Source organism: Carcharodon carcharias (assembly GCF_017639515.1).
Source record: "Carcharodon carcharias isolate sCarCar2 chromosome 27 unlocalized genomic scaffold, sCarCar2.pri SUPER_27_unloc_24, whole genome shotgun sequence".
Classification (NCBI taxonomy): domain Eukaryota; kingdom Metazoa; phylum Chordata; class Chondrichthyes; order Lamniformes; family Lamnidae; genus Carcharodon; species Carcharodon carcharias.
In genome coordinates this window covers 41546-55425 of record NW_024470640.1, presented here as the reverse complement: position 1 = coordinate 55425, position 13880 = coordinate 41546, and positions in this window count along the sequence as shown.

The following is a 13880-nucleotide window of genomic DNA, read 5'->3' as shown; positions in this document are numbered from 1 at the left end:
AGTCAACAAGGAAAAATAAAACACGAGGTCAGATTTTGAAACATGAAATAGTTGAACTCAATTTTGTGTCCAGAGGGTTATAAAGTAATCATGCGCTGACATGGGAACGTTTGTAAACTAATTTTGCAGGGTGTGTTCGTAGAGATTGAATTACATACAGGGAACAAAAATAAAACAGACATCAGATCAAGTTCTGATACAATGCTTCAATTTATCAATACCCAGGTATCATCAACCTTAAAATTTGTGAGGGAAATTGTTTGTCTGTTCTGTCTTTCGGAGAAGCTTTTGGATATCAGCGTGACTGTGATAGCACAGAGGCAGAGACGGCCAGGTGAGGGTCTTCCAGTGCATTGGCTATGGGTGGAGCTTTAGCCAGTTAAACAGCTTGAAAACATCCATCATTAACAAGGTGGAGAGACCTTCCTTGCGTTCTTTTTGGGGAACGAGGGGTCAACTGACTTTCCAATCTAGAGTGGCGCAAGGGGATATATGTCACGGAGAACCCATGGCAAACATGTGTAATGCAGGAGGGTTAATAATTTTCATTCCCTCCCACTCACAGGAAACTATGAACGCAGTCACAAAGGGGAGAGGCCCTTCAGTTGCCCCCTGTGTACGAATAGATACAGTAATTTGCCTACCCTTTTGTCAAAGGAGCGAGTGCGCACTGGGGAGAGGCCATTCACCTTCTCCACTTGGAGGCTGCAATTCACTGATTCACCCCAACCTGCTTGCGAGTTCTCACTGGAGAGTAGCATGCCACCTGCTTTGAGAGTGTGAATTGATTCATCCAGATAATCACACTGCTGTGGCTTCCGCCAGTTCACTTGTGAATGCAGGGGATGGAAGTTGCTCGTATTGCCGCTGTTCATCGCGGCAATCATGAAACATGATTGGACTGGGAGGTGGTGTTTATTTGTTTTGACCTTAATAATCCATACAAATTGACTAAAGGTTAGTTTCCTGGATGTATATCAAAAGATCAGTTTTGATTTGAACACCTTGTTACAGATTTTTCCCCACTTCGGTTTTCAGCATCACCTGGCTAGGCAACCAGGACTAGAGCGTAAGAAACCTGGATTTCATTATGCTGACGAATATTCCAACAAATAAACATGAAAATAATGCTTATAATGACAAATCTGCTTTCAAGTGAGAGTGTAGGCATAGTAATCAATGATTTCTGATTTGTGAATTGTCCTGCATTTACGCTGTTCTGATCAAATAATTCAGTTTACATGTGAACAAGAACAATTATGCCTCACAATTGAGGGACACAAAAACAGCCAGGAGACATGCTGAGGAATCTTTGGAAAAGAAGAAAAAGCATAATTATGGTAATAACAGCAAAAAGATTTTTTTTAGCTACGCCAGTTGTCGGAAGAGAATCTGGATATTTGTGGCCATTGGAAGACAGAGCAGGGCAGATTGAAACAACATCACAAGTAGCCAGGATTAAATATGAAGATGTAGGATGGCAATTCTGTGAGCAGGTTGCCCATATCTGATAATGCTCATCGGAATTAGGCATTGTTCCCTGAGATTATAAGGTAGCTTCCTTATTTACTAGTTTCCAAATCTGGGTACTTCTGAATGAATGAACTATAGGGATGACTGCTGTTGGTCCTTATTATCACTGGGGAAGAGAGAGAATATTTCTGAGAGTGAACAGGCCTCCCTGAAAATGAGGCCTCATATACATCTTTTGAGCAACCAATTAAACAAAATTAAGAAACCCAGGGGCAAAATAAGAGAGAGACACTTAAAGGGAAACTGCAAAAGAGAACCAAAATCACAAAGGAAACTTATAACCTCAAATCAAAATGTGGTTAGTCCCGGCGGTGTCCACCGAGCACAGAAGACCTATTTGGTGTTAGCGGACACTGTGCGCTCCCTCTCTATGGAAACCTGTCTGTGAATGTAGTCGCAGAAGAGCGATTTACAAACTCGCTTTAATTTTGTGAGAAATTGAATATTTTTAGACTTAATAGCATGTTGCTGAACGTGTGCTGTGCCCGCTCCAATGACCATGCACCTTTCGTGAATGGTGGTGCCCAAAACTGATTGAAATACTCCAGTATTGTCTATCTACACATCGAACCATAGTAAAATAGCCACACCACTTCAGTTATTGTTTTGCATTATTTGACAATGCTGTCGTTAACTCTCTGCAGATGATTGAAAACAAGCTGGCATGACAACAATTGGCCTGGTTTGACCTTCTACTCTCCTCATTCAGGGCTAGTTGCCTGCCTTGATGGTGATGGGAGAGAGAGGACAATGAGTTTTCAGAATTTGATGCTGTAGATTTCAGCTGCTGATAATCATCCACAACATATTATGAATGCATAGTTTGAAGCTGCTGTATCTGTACTTGACGGATCCAGCTGAACATGGTCATGGTGACGCTTCCTACCATGGTAGCTGCTCGCTACCATGTGCAGATGGAATATAATCCCCAGAACGCCTTTATATTAGCCACTCTGAGCACTAACTCTCTAAAAGGACCAATCTGTGACCGATAACTTGTTGATGGCATGTTCAAGTATGGTATTCCTTCTTGTTGCTACCTTTTTTGAACCACCTGCCTGAGCTGTGAGTTATTGTGGCGCTTCATTTGCTGCCCCCATTACGCAGCGTGTCCTGTGCTCAGTTAAGCTTAATTATGTTTAATTCCACTGCACCCTTTTTTGATTAGAAAGCACTTTTCTTCCATTGCACATTGGCACTGGAGGGATAGGAGAACATTATAGTTAAAGAGAATAGCAATCCGATTTAACTTGATTTTAACCTTAGGGTTTACGTAAAATTTGTTAAATACTTTGGCTGACTCGAATTAAAAGTAAATTTAAACGGGATTTGTCGGCCTTTTCTATCCAGACATCAAAAGTGAGAGATGTGTTTTTGGGGATAGCCTTAGAGCATTTTAATGAAATAAGGCCAACAATACACGGGTGCTTGAACCAAAGCTGATTTATTTAACAGGCATTAACACATTGAAGACTAGCCCAATTATAATGGTTTCTAAAATCAACAGGTACAACTCCGGCCAGTCAAAATGAACATAGAATGAACATGCTTAATTTGTGTACATGATTAATAGCAACAATAGACATTAGTAGCTAACCCTTGCAGTTGCTTACTTACTCGCTAGTGTCCCAAAAGGTGGCATGATTTATTTAATGCCTTCCACAGCCAGAACAAGGGGATGGTTTCTCCCAAGAGTGAACACATTGGCCTTTCCGCAGGTTAATTTTGCATCTAAAGCCATTTTTGAATGGCTGGTCATGTAAACGAAGTTCTGATCAACTTACTGTCAACTGAGGCTGCTTAAGGCATTTCAATATCTTCTCGCGAATTTACTTTGCACGTTCCCTATTGATCCTACTCTTCTTATGTCCCGCTTTATTGTTTCTGATTCTCTCTTATTTAAGCATTCTTTATCAAACCCCCATTCATCTTGTTTCGTATTTTTCTCTTTCTTGAGGGAGATTTGCAAAACTCCTGAGCTATGTGTTTGAAGAACTGATACTTAATATCTGTCTAATTGAGGGGTAATTTTACAATGTGGCAAAATATATTTGGTGACAGTGAGAATTCAGCGGTACAAAGTGAACATATAGTGCTTTAGCAAATTAAAATTTAACGTTCATTTCTTGCTTTAAAACTTTCCTTGAAAATTACAAGACAGTGACACTTAAAAGTCAATATTTAATAATAATCAACTATGAATGGATGCAAGGCTAGATGCTGATTATTGTAACTAACTGTTGACAGATATTAGTAACAAGAGTTCTTCGAAAATGTAGGCATTTAACTGAAGTTTTATGCAATAAACAGAACAGTTTATACAGTGAACTAGAAACATTTGCAGGGAGTCAACAGAAATTTGTAGAGACTGCAAATTCTGTGCACAGGGTGAGAGAGATTCAGATTACTTCATAGCGATGATTAATAATATCACAAAATGTTACAATGCTTACAGCACTGAAGGAGGTCATTCTGTCCTTCGTGTATGTGTCCGCTTTCTGCAAGAGCCACACACCTACAACCCTACTTATCCCCTTAGCCCTCCAGTTTTTTCTCTCAGATAATCATCCAAATCCCTTTTGAAAACCTCGATTGAATCTGTATCTGCCACATTGTCAGGAGGTACGTGCCAAATCCCAAAACCCCAATCACTCGCTGGTTTAGAAATGCCTCACGTAGACATTTCTCCCTTTGCCAATCACCTTAAATGTGCCCAGGTGTTCCAGCTGGCATTATGAGTAGGCGCCCGTGACCACAGAGTACAATCCCGGACCTCAACATTGCTGTTCTACTGATATTCACTGTCCTCCCACCAGATTTTTAGTTAAATGAAGTTCCTCAACGTTGGAAGTACTGTTGCGAATCGTTTACACACCAGCGCTAATGTCTTCATGTTTTTCCTAAATGTGTTTAGCAGAAATGGGCACAATACTCCAGTTGACGCCGAATCGCATTTTTTCCCAGACAGTTTTATTCTAACGTCACCAGTTGTGTCAGTCGTAACTGAATGTTGAAGAGTCATGCGGACTCGAAACGTTAACTGTGCTCCTTTCCACAGATGCTGCCAGACGTGCTGAGTTTTTCCAGGTATTTTTGTTTTTATTTTGGATTTCCAACATCCACAGTTTTTTGCTTTTATCTTGGTGACTGAGTTAACAGCTCACTTACCGCAAAATGGCGGGTCTCTGTGGTCAAGTCCCACTGCAGTGCTTGAACACCAAGATCAGGGCTGTCATTCCAGTGCAGTACTGAGGGAAAACTGTCCGGTTAGGGTTGTTGCATTTCAGCTGAATCGTTCAAGGAGGACCGGCCTGCTTACTGCATAGGCCTAAAAGATCATTTGAGAGCATTTCAAATAAAAACATGGGAGTTACCTCAGTGTCTTGGCCAATATGGATCACTCAAACAACGTTACACCTTAAAAAAAACACCTGGTCATGACCACCTTGCTGTTTGTGGGTATTTACTGTCCTAGGCTTGATCACCATCAGCTGCTTGATCAATTAATTTCCTTCCATCATAAGGTCAGAAGTGGGGATGTTCGCACATGATTGCACAATGTTCAGCACCATTCATGACTCCACAGATACTAAAGCAGTCCATGTCCAAATGCAGCAACACATGAGCAATATCCCGACGTGGGCTGAAATTGCCAAGTAACATTTGCATCGCACATGTACCATTTCCAATGAAAGAATATCCAGCCATCACCCCTTGACATTCAATAACATTAACTTCTCTGACCCCCCTCACTATCAACATCCTGGGGGTTGCCATTGACCAGAAACTGAACCGGACTAGCGATATTAACCTGTGGCTACATGACCAGGTCAGAGGCTAGGAATGGTGTTGTGAGAAGCCCTTCCTCCTCGCTCCCCAAAGCCTGTCCACCATCTACATGGTCCAAGTCAGGAGTGTGATGGAATTCTCTCCTCTTGTCTGGATAAGTGCAGCCCCACAGCACTGAAGAAGCTGGGCGCCATCGAAGGCAAGACAGGATGCTTGATTGGAAGCACAACCACAAATATTCACTCGCTCCACCACCGACACACATTGGCAACTTTGCCTGCCGTCTACAAAATGCACCGCAGAAATTCGCAAATTTCCTTAGACAGCACTTTTGAAATGTCCGAACAAGGCCATCTGGAAGGACATGGGCAGCAGATACATGGGAAAACCACTGCCTGAAATTTCCCTCCAAGTCACCCACTATCCTGACTTGAAAATAGATCATCGTTCCTTCACTGCCGCTGGGTCAAAATCCAGCAACTCCCTTCCTAACAGCACTGTAGGTGTACCTGCACCACATCGACTGCAGCAGTTCAAGAAGGCAGCACCCCACCACCTGCTCAGGTGCAATTAGAGATGGGAAATAAATGCTGGCCAGCCAGTAATGCCCACATCCCATAAATGAAATTAAGAAAAACACACATTAGCTTCTGCATTTCCAATATGACGATGTTATGACGCTCTAAAAAGCACACCAATGTCGTAAAGTGCAAGATGACATTCAGAGCTGGGAAGGGGGCTCTAAAAATGCAAATTACCCTTTCTTTGTACCGTAAGTCACTTTTCATAAAGCCCTGTTTCCTGTATGCTTTTTTGACCAATTTCTCAACCTGGCCTGGCAACATCAATAATTTGTTCACACCTCCCCCAAATATTTCTGCTCCTGCATCCCTTCAGTGTTGTGCCCTCGGCTTTCTATTGCCTGTCCTCTGTCTTACTGCCTAATTAATGTAATCACACTGCTTTGCATTAAATTTATTCGGTCATTTGTCCATCTATTCTGCCACACTTGCTCTGTCCTTTCGAACTTTATCAATATCAAATCCTTTATTGAAGTTGTTATGTAGTGAGCTCTGGCTTTGTTTGCCCTTCCTCCCTCTTGATAGAATGAATCTTCACTTTACCCGAACGGCCCCCTTTTCCAAATTTTTTGTTTTCATTGATATCGAAATGTTAAACTAATTGGGAAATTATTGTCGGCACTTTCAGAGCAAATTGCAAAGAGTTCAGTGCCCCTCTGTGAATATAATCTGTCTCTGCACAAAATATCAGAAGTTATCATTTCCGACTATATTTCAAGGCTTCGTAGCCTGGATGATGGAAAGATCTCCATTTAGTTTTCCATTATAGACATTGTTGTTAAAATATATATTTTTAAATGTATTACAGGACAATTCAAATTGGTCACTACAGATGTCGCAATTTCTTTTGTTTCTTTAAATACTGCACGTATAGGACTTCACTATGCTAATCATTACATTTATATTTAAAATATGCATTTACCGTTCATGTAAAACATTCTCTGGCCATAAACCTAGAGATATTTTCCACGCTTTCCAGAGCCTTGGTGTACAATGGCAGTGGGGTCTCAGACAATGGCCTTTCGCCAATAAACATAGATGGCGGCTGTCCGAAATTTCCGTGCCTCCCTCAGTATGTCACCCTGGAGGTCAGAATATGTCAGTCTGCAGCACGTGACACTGAACAACTCTTTGCACTGAGAGACTGTTAATTTTCGGTCAGACCAAAAACTGTTGATTGTCCTACAGCAGCTGTTGCTCTGTATCTCAGCGTGATTCCCTAGGAACAGCCCGGACAGAACAGAATCCTGTATAAGGGAGCAGCTCGGGATGAAGCTGGATTGAGCTGCTCCATCACTTTCCATGCCTTCTTCCAAAGGCACATTCCATTATTAGAAAGACGATGATCTCTCTGACTGCAGCTGCCTCGAGGGCAGAGGGTACACGTTGAGACTATCAGCAGGCAGGATGGACCTGACTGGGGAATCCATTCTCACCAAAAACTAAACCAAATTCATGTCGATGGTTTGAAGTTTATAAAGGAAGCTTTCGTCAGTTGCGAAATGTGAAACACAATGGACCAGAAGTGGTAATCGGCCTTGGATGGCCATTTGGCCATTATTGACGTCCGTTACACTGGAGCTCCACATTTCTCACCTGGACTTTCGAACAGGGCTTCCTGAAAGAAATGGGGGGGGGGTAGATTCCTCCTTCATGGTGCAGAAAGCCGATCCAGAGCCATTCTGTGGCTCTAGCTGCAACGTAGCAGTGTAGCAGTATCTTTAAGGATTCCAAAGCCAGTTTGACACAGCACGGAGAGAAGGTCAGTGTGCAAGGTAGCAGTGTCAGGTGCTCTATGGTAGGTCCATGGGTGAGGGAATAGGGTAGATCGGGGTATCGGGGGTTTGGGTTTGTCGAGGCTTAGTCAGGGAAGGGGGAGCTTGAAGGGTGGTGGGCTAATTTTAGAGGGAGGCTGTTGATACGGAGTGTGGGGAGTCTGGTGTGGGAGTGTGGTTAGCGCTTGGGTTGTCGGGAGATGGGGAGAGTCGGGGGTGCATTGGGAATGTGGGGACTTTGCCTGAGGTTAGTTGGGTATTCCCGGGGTCTGGGTGGCAGTAAAAGTTTCGGGGATTTGTCAGATTTGGGGGGTAGTCGGGGATCAGGACGGTAGTCAGAGTGGGGATGATTTAAGTTTTGGGTCGTAGCCGGGGGTCTGGGGCAGAGTCGGGATATCTGGGCGGCAGTCAGGGTGTCCTGATGGGAGTCGGAGATCTGTATTCTGGTTACTCAGGAGCAGAACGGGTTTTAATCCTTCTAATGTTTCCGGGGTGCCTAATCTGTTACGTAAGTATGGACAATCCAACGCCTCAAAATCTAACACACAGTTTTGGATTGTTCCAGATGCAGAATAATTGCCAATCGGATGTTGAAAATCCACGGGAAATTCCCTTGCGGCCCTGAAGCGGGGAGTTACATGAGGTCCAGCAGCGCATCCTCCAGGCACCTCGGGTCTGACTATTGTCAGAAGATCTGGGACATAATGACCATTAATTCTGATCTCCATAGGGCCGCACCCATGGGGCACCCCAAAGGTGCTATGGGAGAAGCACAACCTCAACAACCTCGGCCCCTGGCTCGGATGCCACCATATAAGGATAGCACGGGAATTGACCAGAAAATTCAACTTCTGAGCTACATCTGGAACCATCCAAACCTTCTGACACGTGAAATTGAAACGAATTTTCAGATGGTTATGCCTGTCTCGGGAGAATAGATTCCCAGGAGAATTGAGAAGTGGCAAAATCACTTCTCACTCCTGTGTCACCAATGAACTGACACCCCCGACCTCCCAATGGAAAGCTCAACTATGTTCCTCAATACTCCGACTCCCTACACACCCCCGTCTACCCTCTGGACGCCACTCCCCCCAACTCACCTACACACCCCAGATTATCTCCCTCCCCCCACACCGACTATTCGCTGCCCCCCAGACTGCTCTCCCAACCCTCGGCTAACCACAAGCAACTGATTGCACCCCGACCTCGTGACTACCCAACCGACTTCATGAATGCCCCAACCCACCAGCTAACCACCCTCCCAACTCATCCAATACTCCCCAAACACGCCGACAACCTACTCCGATTCCCCTACCACCCTCTAGACACCTGATTACCCTATCACCCTTCCAGCTGCCTTTCCAGCCCAGGGTATCGCTCTAACATCCCGGCTCCCAGATCAACAACACTCGAAGTCCCTCATGGCATCCACTATAACAACCCTGGGCCCACACGATGATCCCTACTCACCACCCCCAACCCCATCACACCCGTCCCCCACCCCGGAAAACTTGATTCTGGAAGTCTAATATCCAATAGTAGATTTCCTTATCCTTGCTTGACCTGATGTCATTTGATGGCATGAGACTTCATGGATTCCGCAGCAGATGTTGAGAACACTCAAGGCCCTCTCCTTCCTGAATTTACACCACTGTAGTGACACCTTTGCTGGTTCTAGCCTGTTGGTTTATATTGCTTCCCGCCATTTTTTTCCAACCATAGCATTCCAAATCATATTTGTCGTAGTCAATTCCATATCTCATGCATCTGTCATTCCAGCACTCTGTCCTGAATTATGTCAACTAGCCTCCACACAGTTTTCTGCATATCCATCTTTTGTGCTGTCTGCAAACCTTAAATATTTACCCTTTGATCCCGTGTCCATATGATTAACAAACATCACAAATGGCAATTGCCTGAACACGGATACCTGTGGGACTCTATGTACACCTGCGTCACTATGAAAACCAATCGGGCACAACGGATAATGCCCTCTCCATTGCTTCATCGAAATGCTGAATCAAGTTTTATCTATTTTGCCTTATTACAAATCCATCTTAGCTGTCGTTTATTAAAGTACAATCTTCCAATTCACCATTAACATTGCCCCGATTGTGCTCACTGGACGTTCACCTGGTGGAAATGTTAGGCTGGCTGATTGTAATGCAGTAATGGTTTTCATATAGGACAGGACAAGAAATGCCTCTGAGGTGAATTTGTATGGGGGCTTCTAGATTGTCAAGTGACATTGAATGTCAATATGCTTCATCAACATTGAACATCGTAACGTGAAAACACTGCATGTCTAAAGTTATTTTCATGTATTATGGGGAAAATGGGCTCTATTGAATAAATATGTTTTTTCATTAAATCTGGTTTGCAACGGAGAACATGAAAAGCAAATAACGATCGATTTTTTGGGAATTACAATGAAAGTATGTAATTAATTTAATGTGAAATAAACGATAAAACCCGACTTATTAATCCGTCAAATTCTTTCTGTAACTGCCTTTCTATAGAGGAATGTGCTCCTGAGCAGTGTCAGCGTCATCCAGCATCAGTTCTAAATGAAAACGAATGGAACGTCGCGCCAATCAGCCCAAATTGCCGAATTTTCGGTCTCTGCTGCATTCGAAAGCAACACTGCAGCACCAACATCTTGATATTCCCTGGAATCCATTAAGTCTCAACTAAAACTCTCAGCGTTCCACGCTATAGAGACCCCAAAATCCTGGTCACTAGGTCAATGAGTAATAAATCTATCGAGTAGTGTAAAAAGATGCAGTGAAATAGTTAATATTGGTTCATATAATGTAAAGGCAACTCCTGCCGCTACAAAGGAGCATTAAAGAGACTGGATCAATATCCAGAGAATGCATTTGGCAGATCCTCGCCTCTTCAAAGCCTATACTGCATTTCAACTGTAACGTTGCAGGCCCCGAGTCATCGCAACCGCTGTCCCTCTGCAGCCTTTCCGTGGACATGTCATCAGGTCTGCTGCTTCTCCTTAGAGGATGCAAAAGGATCATCTGGGAAATCCAAAAACTAGCCGAAATGCCTCCGAAAACAAACTTTAATACCAACATATATTCTGCGGCAGGAGAACTCCTCCAAATTACATTATATGGTACTAAGGTGCCAAGCCCAGCAACGCTGTTGGAATGACAGTTTTGCAGAATTGAAGCTTCTGTTTCCAGAATTATGTATTATTACGTTGTCGAGTCCACATTAGGCATTCTAATGTCGGGGTGTGTGACTTCAGGGTAACATCGATTCACAGCCTTCAGGCACATGCGGAGAATACAGCTGCAGGCCAACTTTCACACCTGGAAGCCTGGGTCATGGTCTACACTGCCCCAGCAAACCACAGCTAAATCTCAGTAGCACTGCTGCAATTAATTTCGGGCCCCGGATACTAAGGTTATCCACTGACATTTTAATTGCTTCATGTCTGGGCCTGTTGCAGAATAATTGTTAAAGTTTGGTTGGTATGACCAGCGAAATATTGACTGGGAGGTAATAGAGTAGTAGTGTTATGACCGAATTAGCAATCTAAAGATCCAGCGTAATTCTCTGGGAACATAAGTTCAGATCCCACCACAGTAGGTGGGGGAATTTGAACTCATGAAACCATTGATAATTGCTGTAAAACTCCATTTGGTTCACTAAAGTCCTTCAGGAAATAAAATCTGCTGCCTGGCCTCTATATGACTCTTAAATACTCTCTGAACAAGAACAATTTATGATTGACCGAATTTTTAAAAATCCATTCTACTTTTTTCAAGGGGGCTAGCCCGGCAACAGAAAACAAAATCTTCTGCAAATTTATAAATGATAAATGAAGATAATGTTCTCATGCCGTCTTGTAACTTTTTTTAAAAAATGATTTTGTTGATCATTATTTTGTGCCCCTTTAGAGATGGGACGCTTTTGTTAGATTAACTTAGTGCTGTTTGATTACACAGATGATGCTCCCAATGGCCATTGGAAGCACAGAATGTGAATAGATGGTGTTTTGCCTTTTCAGCCTCCAACTCCGCTGCTTGTATATTTAAAGGCTGAGGAGTTTGTGGTGAGGCGGTGTTTTGTCAGTGGAGAACAATTCATGGGGATATTATGTGCGTCCATTTTCAAGCGTATTCTACCGTCACGATCAGAATAATTACGGGGGCGGGAAACGGGGAGATTGAAGTTGCTTCAGAAACAGTTAAACTTGGTGTGTGATAAGAAATCATTGTTACATTTTGCCGTCCACACGACTGTAGAAATACGACATAACCCTCGGTTTTGATGGGATTATTAGAGACCTATGACAACATGTAGAAGAGAACTTGGAACGAGCAGAGAGCAGATACTTACACATAATTGAGCGTGGATGCATTGCGCCTTAAACAGCCTTAATTCGAACCGAGTGACTGTTAACAAGGATGGTAAACAATGTGTGGCACCGGCAAGAAGAGGAAAGGGTGGAATCTCGTGTACAGTTCAAGTTTGATTTTACTACCCTTATCACTGAACTAATTTAATAATGAGGAGTAGTGGATATTTCACCCCATTTCTTAACTCCCCTCTGATCTTACTCTGGGTCCCTGCATAAATAATCGAGTTGACGCAGGAACTCATAAGCTGAAGCACATATGCTTTCTCCTCAAGAATGAAAGTTGAAACACTGATATCAGAACTTGAAAAGTAAGCAACGTTTCCAATTTCAACATAGAGGAAAGTTATGAAAGGTAACAAATATAACAGGATGAAACATCCCGACATACAGAAGATTAATACTATGGACTTTCTCCGCTCCTCCATCTCCGAGTCGCGCTGATTCTCTCTATTGTCCTGTGTCCGGAGTCTCCTGCGAGCTCAACTGGCAGCGAGAATGTGTCTGACTGTCAGGACATTAAGAAGTAAAATCAGAATGAATGGGAGACAAGGGGTTAAAATGTGATGAATGAGATCCATGAAAGTGAGGTATAACATTTTACATCGCAGAACCTGAGTACATTGTCAATTATGTACAAAGGTTCGTATATAAAACACAGGAATGTGTTTTTTACACAGCTAATTGTGCAGATAGTCCCTATAATCCGTGCCACCGTTTTTTGGAACAATATTTTATTTTCAGCTTCTGGCAACAAATCGATCAAAGGTGAAAGCTGTAGTTAACCAGGCAGAACTGTCTATGGCTCGTCTATTAGGGCAATCGGAGACAGCAGTCTGGTCTGATTGACAGGAAACTGAATGGGAAATAAATACCACCAATCCTGTTCAATATCACAGTGGTTATAATCAACAGGAGATCCGTCACCGCCATGGATTTTAACTAATAGGGTATACACGAGGAAAGACCGCTTCTCCCTCGGGAAAGGAACAATATCACCACCAAGTTAGCTGCAACAAAGAGAGAGAGAGAGAGGGAAGGTGGAAATAGACTGAGTTCGTGTGGCTGGCGCAGGGGGTGGGTGGGAGGGGCGTTGGTGGTGGTGGGGTTTGGGAGAGAACGAGTACAGGAAGGATACTGCTCAAACTCTAAATAAAGCACCTACTTTATAGGATTCTGCATGGAAGTTTACCTTTCAGATGTGGTTCCTAGTTGGAAAATAGGCATGGGCAAGTGTTTATGCATGAACAATTGAAATCTTAATTCAATATATGGCAGGTCAATGATAAAAACATGTCAAGGAACTTAATGGAAACTTAAGGAGAACAAACGACATTTTTAACACAGAAAAACCAACATAGAAGCTTTTAATAAAGTTGAAAAAATCTTACAGATCTGCAAAGCATTTCAGGCAATATTGACGAGAGTAAATAACAGAACAAGCCACAATGAGTGTGAAAGCTAATAATAGCACGGATTATATCTCATTGACGATCAATATAGTTCTCGCCCAATTAATTATTGCAAATTACTCGTTGTTGGGAACTATGAGAACTAAACGTGCTCAAAAATATCCACATACAGCGAGGAGTGAAGGGGCAATGAGTGTTTTCTGACTTTCTGCATAGTATGTTTGTGTGTGTGCAAAGATAAATCCTAGCACCCCATATAAAAGTCAAATGGAAGATCGGTGTCGATCTGAACCATTGGAAATGGCGGAAAATGAGGTCTCATTCCAAGTGAGGTCCCTCTTGCATTGCAGCACTGACTCCCTACTGCACTGTCGGGATCAATGATCAATTTGTCCTGTAGTGGATATTTGAA